This window comes from Phalacrocorax aristotelis, chromosome 19, assembly GCF_949628215.1.
Source record: "Phalacrocorax aristotelis chromosome 19, bGulAri2.1, whole genome shotgun sequence".
NCBI classification, from domain to species: domain Eukaryota; kingdom Metazoa; phylum Chordata; class Aves; order Suliformes; family Phalacrocoracidae; genus Phalacrocorax; species Phalacrocorax aristotelis.
In genome coordinates this window covers 3998663-4010190 of record NC_134294.1, presented here as the reverse complement: position 1 = coordinate 4010190, position 11528 = coordinate 3998663, and the positions used below count along the sequence as shown (strand labels likewise).

The window sequence follows — 11528 nt, the reverse complement described above, 5'->3', positions numbered from 1 at the left end:
TATTAGCTCTAGAGAAGAGTAAGTAATGTCCATGTGTGCTAGGTTTTATGAGCCGTGCAAAGACAACACTGAAATGGGTATGTATTCAAAGGCGTAGGGAAAGTATTCCAACCCAGTGGAAAAACCAGTGACAAACCTTCTGTACAAGTTTACATGGATGGCTTTTGCAGGTTCTCTGGGGGTCCTTCCTGCCCAGCTCATCTCATCTTTCCATAAAATCTGACCATTTTTATTAATTATTTGCACTGTCCTAGCACCTAAAGTCTTAAACAATCTGACATTGCCTTTGTTGCATAAACAAGGAAGGGAATCTACTAACTGCCCTGAAGAGCTTACAGCCTATGGTACACATTGTTAAAACCACACTACACGCTGAAACGTAAAACTTCAGGTCCCAAGATTACCTTTCATTTGGAATGGGTCCATTTACCCCTTGGGAACAAAATGAGAAATAACACAGATTTGGAATAACTTAGTTTTTCAATTTGACTATGTTGATCACCTCATGCATATATGGGAATATGAACAAAGATACGTATATGCACCCTGGGACATAATGATGTCTATGCATACAAGCACATTAATTCAAAGAGGAAGTTCATTTTGATGAGATGATGTACATGCACATAAAGTGTGTCAAATGTACAAGAATATGGAGATGTGTGCATATATATAAGGAGATTGCATTTATATGACCATATGAACATGTCTGTGAAGGCCCTTAAGCAAACTTGTCAGAGAGGACACCGACTATGTGTAAACAGCTGGAAAGACTCATAAGACAAATGTTTCTTCTTACTGTCACGGTACAAAAAGTTAAGAATATCTTCCAAATCCAGATTTTCTCTTGGATTCTACAGCTGCTGAGTCTATTTGTTTTATGTATTTTTTATAATCTGAATTGCTCTTATGCAAAGACATCATTTTGATTCATTTAGAACAAAATCTCTCCCTCTTCCCTTTATGACAGGGTCGCATTGTCTTTGGGGGAAAGCAGCCCACCCCAGCACAGCGTGCTGTTCTCTTCAGCACCTCCTGTTGGGTGCAGTTAGACTGGTCTCTTCAGATATATCCCATCATTTAACCTACAGCCTGTGGCTGAATTGGAGATCAATGAGTCCCTCATAACAGCTGCTGCTGGACGAGATGTAAACCAGCCACTGTCTTTCTGCCTTATTCTCTCTGTATCATTCCATCAGCACTCAGTGCTGTCTGAGAACAAGGCTTTGATCAAACTAGTAGTTTCCCTTCCAGACATCATCATGATCCATATCCAACTATCCTTCAGCAGGGCAGGCTCCAACACCCCTTATTAGTAGCTTTGTATTTGCAGAATTGTGGCAAGTACAGGCTGGATGAGAAGTTGCATGTTTAATATAATCTAAATAACTGAGCAAGTACTGGATTTAGTTCAGTTTACAGATTGGTAATTCCCAATTCTATTACCCTTCTTCTTCATTGCCTCTCCTGACACCCTAATCAACAGAGGTAATCCAGTCACATTTCTGATACTAAAGCAAGTTACAAACAAATAGAAGAATCAGATATAAAGGCAGGTATAACCTTACCTGTCTGTGAAATGCAGCCACATCTGGAGTGCAGTACAGCAGAAGTTCAACAGAGCATGGCAAAACCGTGGTCCAGTGCGTCTACAAGGGAAAGGAAGAATGTGATTAACATGTTGTCCTGTACCAACTCTAAATCAGTTAACAGGTTATTTTTTTTTTAAATAGGCATATCTGTATTTTTGCAGCTTATGTATGAGGGCACGGTGGGAGTGAGAGGACTTGTCTGAGGTTATCAGCAAGTGATCCAACAGTTGTTAGAAGTAGAATCTAGAATTAAGGAGCAACACAGCATTGTCCATTTTTACAGCACCCCTGCTCAGTTATGCTTAAGACTACCATGAGATCTTTAACAACCAGGGATGACCAGAAGGTCACCCAAATAAGCTTGTAGAAGCTGTTGTAACTAATAACCAACACAAGTTTCCATGGTGAGGATTATAAGATAGCCACCTTTTCTTATACTAGCAGATCTCTGCCCTGCTGATAAACACAAAGCCTACCTGCACCTGAGGCCAGGGCACGGCAGCAGATTTTGAGGTGTCAGTGTACTCTACATGTGTTCTCATTCTTGGGGAAAATGTTCATGATTATTTCATTTTGTGGCGGTAATGGAAAATACATTTTAGTGCTTGTGTTCTGCATTTGCAATTCATGTTCCCATACATGATTACATTAAGTCTGTGTTCTGTCATTTTTGATGAATGTAGCTTGTTTTCTGTAAAAAACAGACTCTGGGATGGAAAGTGACAGAAGTGAAGCTGTAACAAAGGATGATCAATTTTTTATGGCCAGCACCAAATGCAGGGGAAGTCCCTAAATGTCTCTCTGAAGCTGGGGACCCTTCAGTCACGGGCTGAAGTATGACCCATTCCTGTCACCATATTGCTGCTGGCAGTCACAGGGCAACAGTGGCTAATACTGCTTTCTTCTTTTGCCAAAGTTGATAAACTAGCTTTTCATTAATAGGTCAGTGGCTGAGAGCAATTTGGCTTCTGCAAACAAGCGTACACAGGTAAAAAGCAAGCAGCATGGCAAGCAGCAGTGGGCGGGTTTGATTCCCTTATTAGTACAGTAACATCTATGATCCTCAGATACATTATGCTGAATAATGAACACAGACCCTGGAGGAGGGGCTGTCTCACCCAAAGTCAAAAAGCAAAGAAACAGGAGGAGTAAAAAAGGCATGAAGAAGAGAAGTGATTTACTTGGAAATAACTGTTGGAGGGTCTATTGGAGGTTATCAGGATAGCTGCACTAAAGGTGACAGCCCAAAGGACTTAACTTCCCAGTGACTTCAGACTGGAAAACCAGAGTAGTGCAAGTCAGGCATTCTGCTGGAGGTTTTAGCTGATCTTGTTCAGACTGAGACGCCGAGTAAGAAAAATTGATCCCATATATTTGTAGGGATAAAGGCTTCTATCTTGTGTGTTGTTTTTGTTCAGACGGTCATGAGTCAGGTCTTGATCTCTGACACTCACCAGTAACCACCCTGAAGTTGGGGAACTGACACTCGAGTTTTCCTGCTTCATAAAAGCTGAGAATAAGGCCTCTTGACACACAACTTGAGCTTATTCTGCTGTTCAAAATTCTTACTCGGGCTACAGTGGAAGAAGTTGCAGGGCTGCTGGGTTTGCTTCTGGTCCCCCTCCCCCAGGACATGTGCTCACCATAAGCAGATGGTTTCAGAGATTAAGTTCTAAGGAGGCATTAGCAAGAATATCTGCACACAGTGCCCCAGCAGCTGCCTGTGCTCACACCTGTTCTAAGTTTCACAGCTTTCAAAGAATCAGTGTTCAAGGCTTTTTTGCCCTTTCCTTGTTTGGAAAATAGAAGCTTTCAGGGCAAACACAGAGTCGGTCAGGGTTTTTTTCCCTTTGCAAACAGATTCACTAGAGCTGCACCTCAGTCCAGATTTTTGGCTATCATAGCCAGGTTCTGAAAGAGAATCAAGTTATCTCCCTAATCCCAAAATTACAATAACAAGGAGAGCTGCAGTTTAGGTAGGAGTCAAAAGCCCTTATCACAGGAAAGGGAACTCACAACTGTTTGTTACCTTGAAATAGTAAAAAAATCATTGAATCACAACTGAAAGACCAAGGGACCTACCCTTCACACTTCACTTTTTATTTGGCCATGTTTCTTCTGATCGTGAAATTTAATTCAGACAGATCAACAAGAAAAATGGCAGCAGGTAGCATTCGGGGATATAACAGTGGTCTCCAGCTGCTGGGCACACAGTTAAAGTAACTCTAGGCTCTGCACTGCTGAGGCTGGTGTCTTGTGACATGTGACGTCACTAAATGAAGCTAGAGGTGCTGAGCTTGGGTCATGTTTTGCAGGAAACACCAAAGGGATCTTCCTTCATAAGGGGAATTTAGGCACAATGTAATCTGGCACCTGGAAATGCAGCCAATCCATATAAGTAACAAAAAAATCATCAGCAAAGCAACCATGCCAGAATGTCTCCTTGTTTAGCCATGCTCTCCAGTTGCTTGCCATCAAAAAACTGGGTATTTCACAGCCTACTGTAGCATCCAAGTTGCCACACCACAGACAGTAAAAAATATATATATACATGCACACATATACAATAATGAACATTTGATCCATTCATGTGTACCTGATTGTGGGAAGCTAGATGAGTAGCCCTCCTTGAGTGTTCCTGATGTATAAATAGAATTCCTAGTGCATATAAGCACTTACTAATGCACCTAGCACTCCTTAGAGCTGAGGCGTTTATGTGCTTGGATGCACGTGCTCATTACTATTGCAGTTCATATGTCAGTCCATGCGATCCTCTGTATGGTAGAACTGCATGTTGTCTCCTGTTCTGATAACTGAAGCAACAGTCTGACAACATTCAAAAACCCGATCTGTTGAGTAGTGGTGAGTCTCTATCACCACATTTGGAATCCAAGACGTTTATCCAGGTGATCCATAGCCTTTTTCTCTGGTCTAGTGTAACCCCCACCCTTTTCTATACAGCCAGCAGGAATGGCCTTAAGTCTTCACTCCCTCTCCTAGGCAACATGACCCAGTGCGGTTTAAACATGAAGGGGGTGCTATTGGTAGCCAAAAACATCCCAGGCAAAGGCATAAGCATCAAATAAGAAAAAAAAAAAGGGGGGTAGAAGCAGCAGATAGAAATGGGACAAAAGAGAGGGGGCTAGCACAGGAAACCAGAAGGAAAGCAAAAGGTTCACAGAGGAGGTGAAGAAATTTAGACTTCACAGCCGGAAGAAAGGAATGAATGAGGAGAGGACAAAGATGGTCAAAGACACCCCTCACTTGCCCATGGCATCGTGCCACTCTGCTATCCCACTGGTCCAAACACTCTGCACTGCTCTGCCAGCAGCGCTCACTGCTCATTAGAAACGTGCCATCTGCCTCCACCACCGCCAAGGCACCAACCTCGGCAATCAATTCAGATCTGTTGGTGACACCTGTTGGGACGGTCCACAGATACCAGTGGCTTTTCACCGCGCGCACTTGTTTTAAACAATGCTCAGCTGGTACCCGCGAGTGCCGGGCCGACCCCCGCACCCTGCCACCCTCCCCACCGTGCAGAGTGGGGGTGCCGGGCGGCCCCCCCCCGCCGCCCCCCGCCCGCCGCAAGGCCCGGGCGCCACCTGCAGGCGGCGGGACCTCCGCCCCGCCCCCGGCCCGCCCAGCCCTCCAGGCCCAGGGCCCACCTGCCCGGTAGTTTGCGAGAGCCAAACTCACCCCTTCCATCTGCTGCAACAGGAAGGTGGTCCTGAAGACAGAACCATGGGTTAGAACGTGAGCAGCATCGGGTATCTCGGAGACACCGAAAAATAAATGGAAAAGCACGACCACGTTGGGCAGCACAGGAGATTCCTGCTGCTGGGTCACATGTGGCCAAGCAGGGTCTGCGAGTAGGCAAACGTGCAAAAGCCTTAATACCTTTTGCTGTCAGTTTTTCCCTGGCTGCCTGACCCACTCTTCTCATGCCTTTCTGGGAGCTGCTGGGGCTCTTCTGGGATTTGCACCTCTATCTGCAAGTGCACAGCTGCCCCTCATCGAGGCGTGCGTTCCTCCAACAGCTTCTACTAAGCTGAAGTGCCATATGCCAGTGGCCCTCAACAGTGCCAATGCTCCATTCCCAAACACTCAGATCCAGGTGCTGCTTAACACTGTTTCTATACATTTGAAGGAGGAATCCACAAAAAACTGACAAAATCCATGGAATGAACCACGCTTGCCATACACACGCTGTTGCCTTCAGATAATATTTTGCTTCTACTCTTTGACACTTTGGAGAAGCTCAGAAACATTTATAGATTAAAAAAAAAAAAATCTTTAAAACTCCAGAAGCACCCACATAATTGTCGCAATAGTCTTCCCTTCCCTCCCTGTTACTTTAAGAGAATTCTGCTATCCCTTCCTTCCCTCACTATTAAACAGATGATGGACAATGTTTGGTATCAGGATTACAAACATATTTTTTAGACCAACATAAGAGCTAGACAAGGCAGGTCTAGCACTGTTAGAGGAGAGGTGAAAGTAGTTCCTGCTAAGTAAGGGAAGAAATGCCTGTCTTCCCCTCCCACAGACCTTCACATCGCGATGGCTTGGCACACAGAACAGTTACGTGACATCTTGGTTAGACTTTTCTACCATTGATGACTACTGTTTTATCCACTCATAGGACTTTACAGCTTTGGTTGTGATCCTGAGGCAGCAGGAGCCGATGCTTTGGCAGATGAGTGAGATAAAAAACTAGTTCCAATGCAACAATGTAAACTTCTTCAGAAAACAGTCCTAACGAATTTAGGTGAAATATAGAATATAAGCAAAAACCCAGTCAGATATAGTGTGGCCTGAAGGAGCTCTGGACACTCAATTAGGAATCATAAAGGTTAGCAATCCCTGCTCATCCCTGCAAACCTCTGCCCTCCCTCCACCAGGGAGTGTACCAGGGAGTACACTGTTAGCCACGCCACGCTTTGATCCCTTGCCAGCTGCAACTCCCGTCCCCGCGTGGCACTTTATGAAGCATTGTGCTCTGTGTGACACTGCCAGCATCACCTAGCGACATGACTATGTCCTCTCCATTACACACTCCTCGCCTTGTCTATTGACCATTTCCTCACATCTGATAGCAACGCGTTCAACAAAACTGGCAAGCCGCTCTTAGTACCAGCAGAGTCAATTCCACACCAATGCCATCAAGACCTATTGCTCTCTTAAGATGTTAGAGCTATTATTTTAGATTCTGATGCTAGATCCTTTTTACCTCCCTCTCCATCACGGCCTCTGAGGATGCTGGTGGGAGAGAGGAAATGGCCATATAGCTTGGGCAGAGGCTCCAGCATTAGAAACCCAAGGACCAGCTCCCAGCTTTGCCACTGCGGCTCTACCATCATTACTTCACCCACCAGTGCCTCAGTTTCCCCATCTGTAAAATGAGGATAATGATAATGACCTACCTCAGAGGGTGTGGTTTTCAGATGGGTTAGCGACCAGCACTACAGAAACCCCCCTACCAATAAATAACCCAGCCTGGCACTGAAGGAACCAAGGGCACCGCATCTTCCCCTCACTGATCCCGCTAAGGAGAAAACTGCTTGCCAGAGCTCTCCTGCCTGCGACTGCGCAAATGTCCAGCCAGCTCCATCCTCATCGAACCATCCTGCGTCTATTTGATAAAGACGAATATTGCTTTTTAAATAAATATAAAAACTCCGCTTCCTCCTTGGCGAGTTCATTTTGAGTCATTTTATCTCTTTCCTCCCCCTAGATTTTTCCCCAAATAATGTGATTAAGTGAGTCAGCGTTCTGCTTTCCCTGACAGCCTCTGGATTTAATTCAGTTTGAGGACTGTGACCTTTGACTCCTTTTTACTATACTAACCCAGCTAAGAGAACACTTAGCGATTTCTCCGCTTCCTACTGGGAGAGTATCTGGTGGGGGGTGAGGAGGGGGAGCAGGGGTGGAGGGGGGAGGAATAGAAACAAACTTTCACATAAAATTATGGTATATGGATAATTGAGAAGTTTAAAAACATGAATCTAATTGTGCCGTCCCTTGAGAAGCAGATATTGAGCCATCCTATAAAAGGCTTGGAGTATCCCAATGGTGATTTATTGCTAAATCCTAGTATTTTTCAATACATTATAGTTTTTAAATTGTGTTTAAATTGAGTGTAGAAGAGCAGAGGCCATTAGGAGATGCAGAAATGATGATTATATTTAAATATTCATGCACGCAGTACCTTATTATTGAATCTGAACACTAACAAAATCAATATTAAGTGCGGTTTGACATGAATTTATTTATGAATTTCGACTTTCTAAGTACTGTATTTTTTCACTCAAAAATTGTGAGTATAATGTAGTAATGATATCAAAACAGAGTGTCAGAGAGCATTAGCTGAGGAGGTTATAAACCTCCGTATTACAGGGCCCCATATCGCCCTCAAAAGTGCTTAGTGCACAAAACCAAAATGCTTTTTTTTTCTTTTTTTTTTTTTTAAACACGTAAATACACACACACACAGAGTCACTCAGAAATAGGAAGGAAATTCTCTGTCGGAAATTGCACTGCAGTGGCTTTGATTGCTCTCCGAGCCCGCTTCAGGGACCAGGCAAACTGGGATTTGAAGACAGACAAACCTGAATGCAGTGCACTGGGCATGTGGTTTGTGGGGGCACTCTGGTGCTCTGAGGAGAAGCTGGCAAAAAGAGGACAGCCCATGAGCACAGGGTGTAGCCAGGGTCCCAGCCAGAAAGGAACCAAATATATTAGTCTCCACCAAGAACCCACAACTCCTGTCCTATTCAGCAGCACTGGATCAGTCGCATTGGGGTCCCAGAAAGCTATGCTAGTCAGAAGTATTCTCATATAGAAGATGGTACATTGTTCTCAGATCGGCTGGTAGGTCTGGTAGAAAAGGATGCCCCACTTCCCTTCATAAATGCAATGCCAGCAAAGAGAATGGAAACAGGTTGGGCGTCTCTATTCATAAGCAATGTGCAATATGGTGGGTACCTCAAGCAGTTTTCACTCAAAATGAAGTGAAGATGAGGAAACTGGCTAGATATCATCCCCCTTTATCCTCTCAAAAAAAAATTACTTCCTATATTTTGCATGTTTCCTTTCTAAGGTGTTCGTATCTCAAGCAGGACGCTCAATAATCAAGTTGGAACTTCCCCAGGAAAGAAAGGCAGTTTTCAAAAGCTTGGCACTTGGTGACACTCATTTACCCATGATCATTTAATGGTAGCACTGCAGCCAATCCCCCTGCTTCACTGACTCCTTGTCCTTTCAATTCAGACATTGCTGCGCTATCACCATTGCCACCTGTGGAGGCCTGGTAGGTTTTTGATGGACCTATCACTCCCTCCTGCTTAAATGATCAAAGATTTCAGCTGTGGAGGATAGAATCCTTTTGGTAACAGGGAGGGGAAGAGGAATAATTCAGACTAAAGCCTTGACATAAGGGGACACAGTGGAAGGGTTTGTGCAGATCTATCTACAGATAAGTGATGTATATTAAAAGCTACTGCCCTTCCTTCCCCCACCAATTCATTTCAAATGTGAGAAGAGTTCTGAAGATTTATTTTTTATTGACAGGAATCTGGACTGCACCTTCCACATCCTGTATTGTGCATCCTCCTTTGAGTCCAGCCTTGGTTCAAAATATTATGCAGCCCACAGGAGGAGACACTCACCCCACTTTCCTCCTTTAGTATAAAACACTCCTTATCCTGGCATCACCCCCAATGGACAGGGCTATCCTTTCTGTTTGGGAGCCATATACCTACGAATGTCAGACTACTTCAGCTAAAATAAGACAACACAATTTTGGTAGCTCTCAGTCCGGTCCAGTTCATTGTCAGAAGCCTACCAGGGGCAGTAATAGATACCATGGTAGCAGGCTCTTCCGAGTCTTTGCTCTCTGTAGAGACTGGAAGAAAAACAGTTTGATCAAAGAGAAACATAATTCATTTTTGTCTTTAATTTCCAACCATGAACAGGAACCAATATTTACTGAATCCAATGCAAAGCCATACTGCTTTCAGTAATACCAAGGGCCAGATATTCAAAGGGTTAGTACTTAAGAGAGCTCAAGCATTTCATTTGAAGCAGATTGTGAAAGAGGACAGCCCAACATACTCATAGTTTTCTCAGGTCTCTAACATATCAGGGGTTGGCAAGCAAAAGCCAGGGATGCCAAGCAAACTGTACAATACAGGAATGGTGCTGCAGTCCTAAGGAAAATCTCTTCTGTTAGGAAGTCTTCTTGGTAAACCCTTCAGCAAGTTGAACAGCATTCTGCAAAGTATAAGCTGAAGACAATAGATCCCTGGAAGTCCTTTTCAGATGCAGAATTTCTGCTCAGATTAATCTTTCCTCCCTCCTTATTCTGAGGCTTGCCTCTCTCTTCTCTGCTCATGCTAGCATTTCCCAGTACAGCCTGCCAGGCTCTTAATGGATTGGCACCATTCTTCAGGGACTGGAATTGACACAGAAACCCGTCTAAAGTATCCCCACTTGGAAGGGGTTTGATCATGGAGCACTGACATGATGGCAGATCACACTGCATACGCAGAGGCCGCACACGACAGGGCAAGCAGCAGCAAAAACATCACTCATTAAAATTAATTCCTTTCTCATTTTCATCTTAAAAGGAATGCTCAGATTTAGTGGTCTCAGCTGAGTCTCTGATGGATAGAGGTCTGCATTAACAGAGCCCAGCATACCCAGTTTGACTTGGTTTATACTCTGCAGAATGGATTAATTCAGTGACTTTTCCATGAGTAAGAACTAGTGGAAGAGTCCAAGAGTAGGGGACAGCATTGGAAAAGACTTCTTGGGTCACTTGGTGAAGTCCGTATTACCACATGCATCCACACTGTATTATCTCTTCGTTAAACCCAAAGTGAAGCTGTAGGATTCCGGGGACCACATAGCCCTGTAGAAATCTTATAATCTGAAAGGTTCAGGACCTCTCAGTTTGACAAGGAGCCCAAGCAGCAATAGCACCTGGATGTCAGAAGCTGAAGCCTTGATCAAAATCAGGGAATCACAGTACTGAAAACAGTGAAAATGAACAAGACAGATGTCTCCCTTTCAATCATGTTTGCAAGCCTGGAGAAAAAGGAAAAAAATGCAGTTTATAAGTGCAATGCACAGAACAAGTGATGTGCCCAAGGTCATGAATCTTGCAACAGAGTTTGGAATCAAGACTGGAAAGCGCATGTGCCAATATACTGCCTTAACCACAAGATCTTGTTCCTGAACTCAAAAATATACCCTTGGTAAGTATAAAGGGCACTCAGAAACATTCAGCAGCCAAACTTACTCTAAGCTTTTGTAAAAATAGTGAGGTCTTAACTGCACTAGGGCTTCCATCAGTGCTACCTTCTGTGGTTAAGGACAGGACAGTTTAGATGCCTTGGGAGAGGACACCAGGGCAGAGTGTCACTGGCCTGGCCCAGGTACAGCAATTCCACATTTCTCACGAGATCTCCTTCCCTGAAATGCTGAACACCATATTGGAAACTCTGCACACAAGAGATGTCTAATGCTGGCATTATTTCTAACACTAACAACTCGTTAAGTTTTTCCACTATGCATCTGTATCAATATTTTAACACAACTGTTACAAGGAAAATTGCTTTTTTTTGTGTGTCTGTGTCTCCTCCCTCCCCTACTCTCTCATTAAATCAGCATGACAGATTTTAGCCTATTCCATAACTAAGTGAATATCTCGGAAATTTAAAATCCCCAAAGCACAGTGACGGGTTCTGAAAGCTTTCCAGTGGTACAGAGTATGAACAAACTCAATGGGCTTCGATCGTTCCCTCCCCTTATTGTAACTACATGCAGGCTGCTGTAAGAGTGCTCAAAAAGAAAGGATCAACCCAAATCTCAATGGGAGATAAAGAACACAATGCACAACTTACAAACATGGGTTTCAGCAGTGTGACCACA

At 44.0% G+C, this 11528-nt stretch overlaps 1 long non-coding RNA gene across 1 annotated transcript in view; it reads right to left on the bottom strand.

Annotated features, from left to right (window-relative positions):
* Positions 1 to 9444: 9444 nt before the first annotated feature.
* The window catches only part of LOC142066491 (uncharacterized), a 32115-nt gene continuing 30031 nt past the window's right edge, over positions 9445 to 11528 (bottom strand). The window contains exon 4 of the long non-coding RNA XR_012663721.1: positions 9445 to 10682. This is a non-coding gene — a long non-coding RNA (uncharacterized LOC142066491). The remainder of the gene's footprint in view (positions 10683 to 11528) is intronic.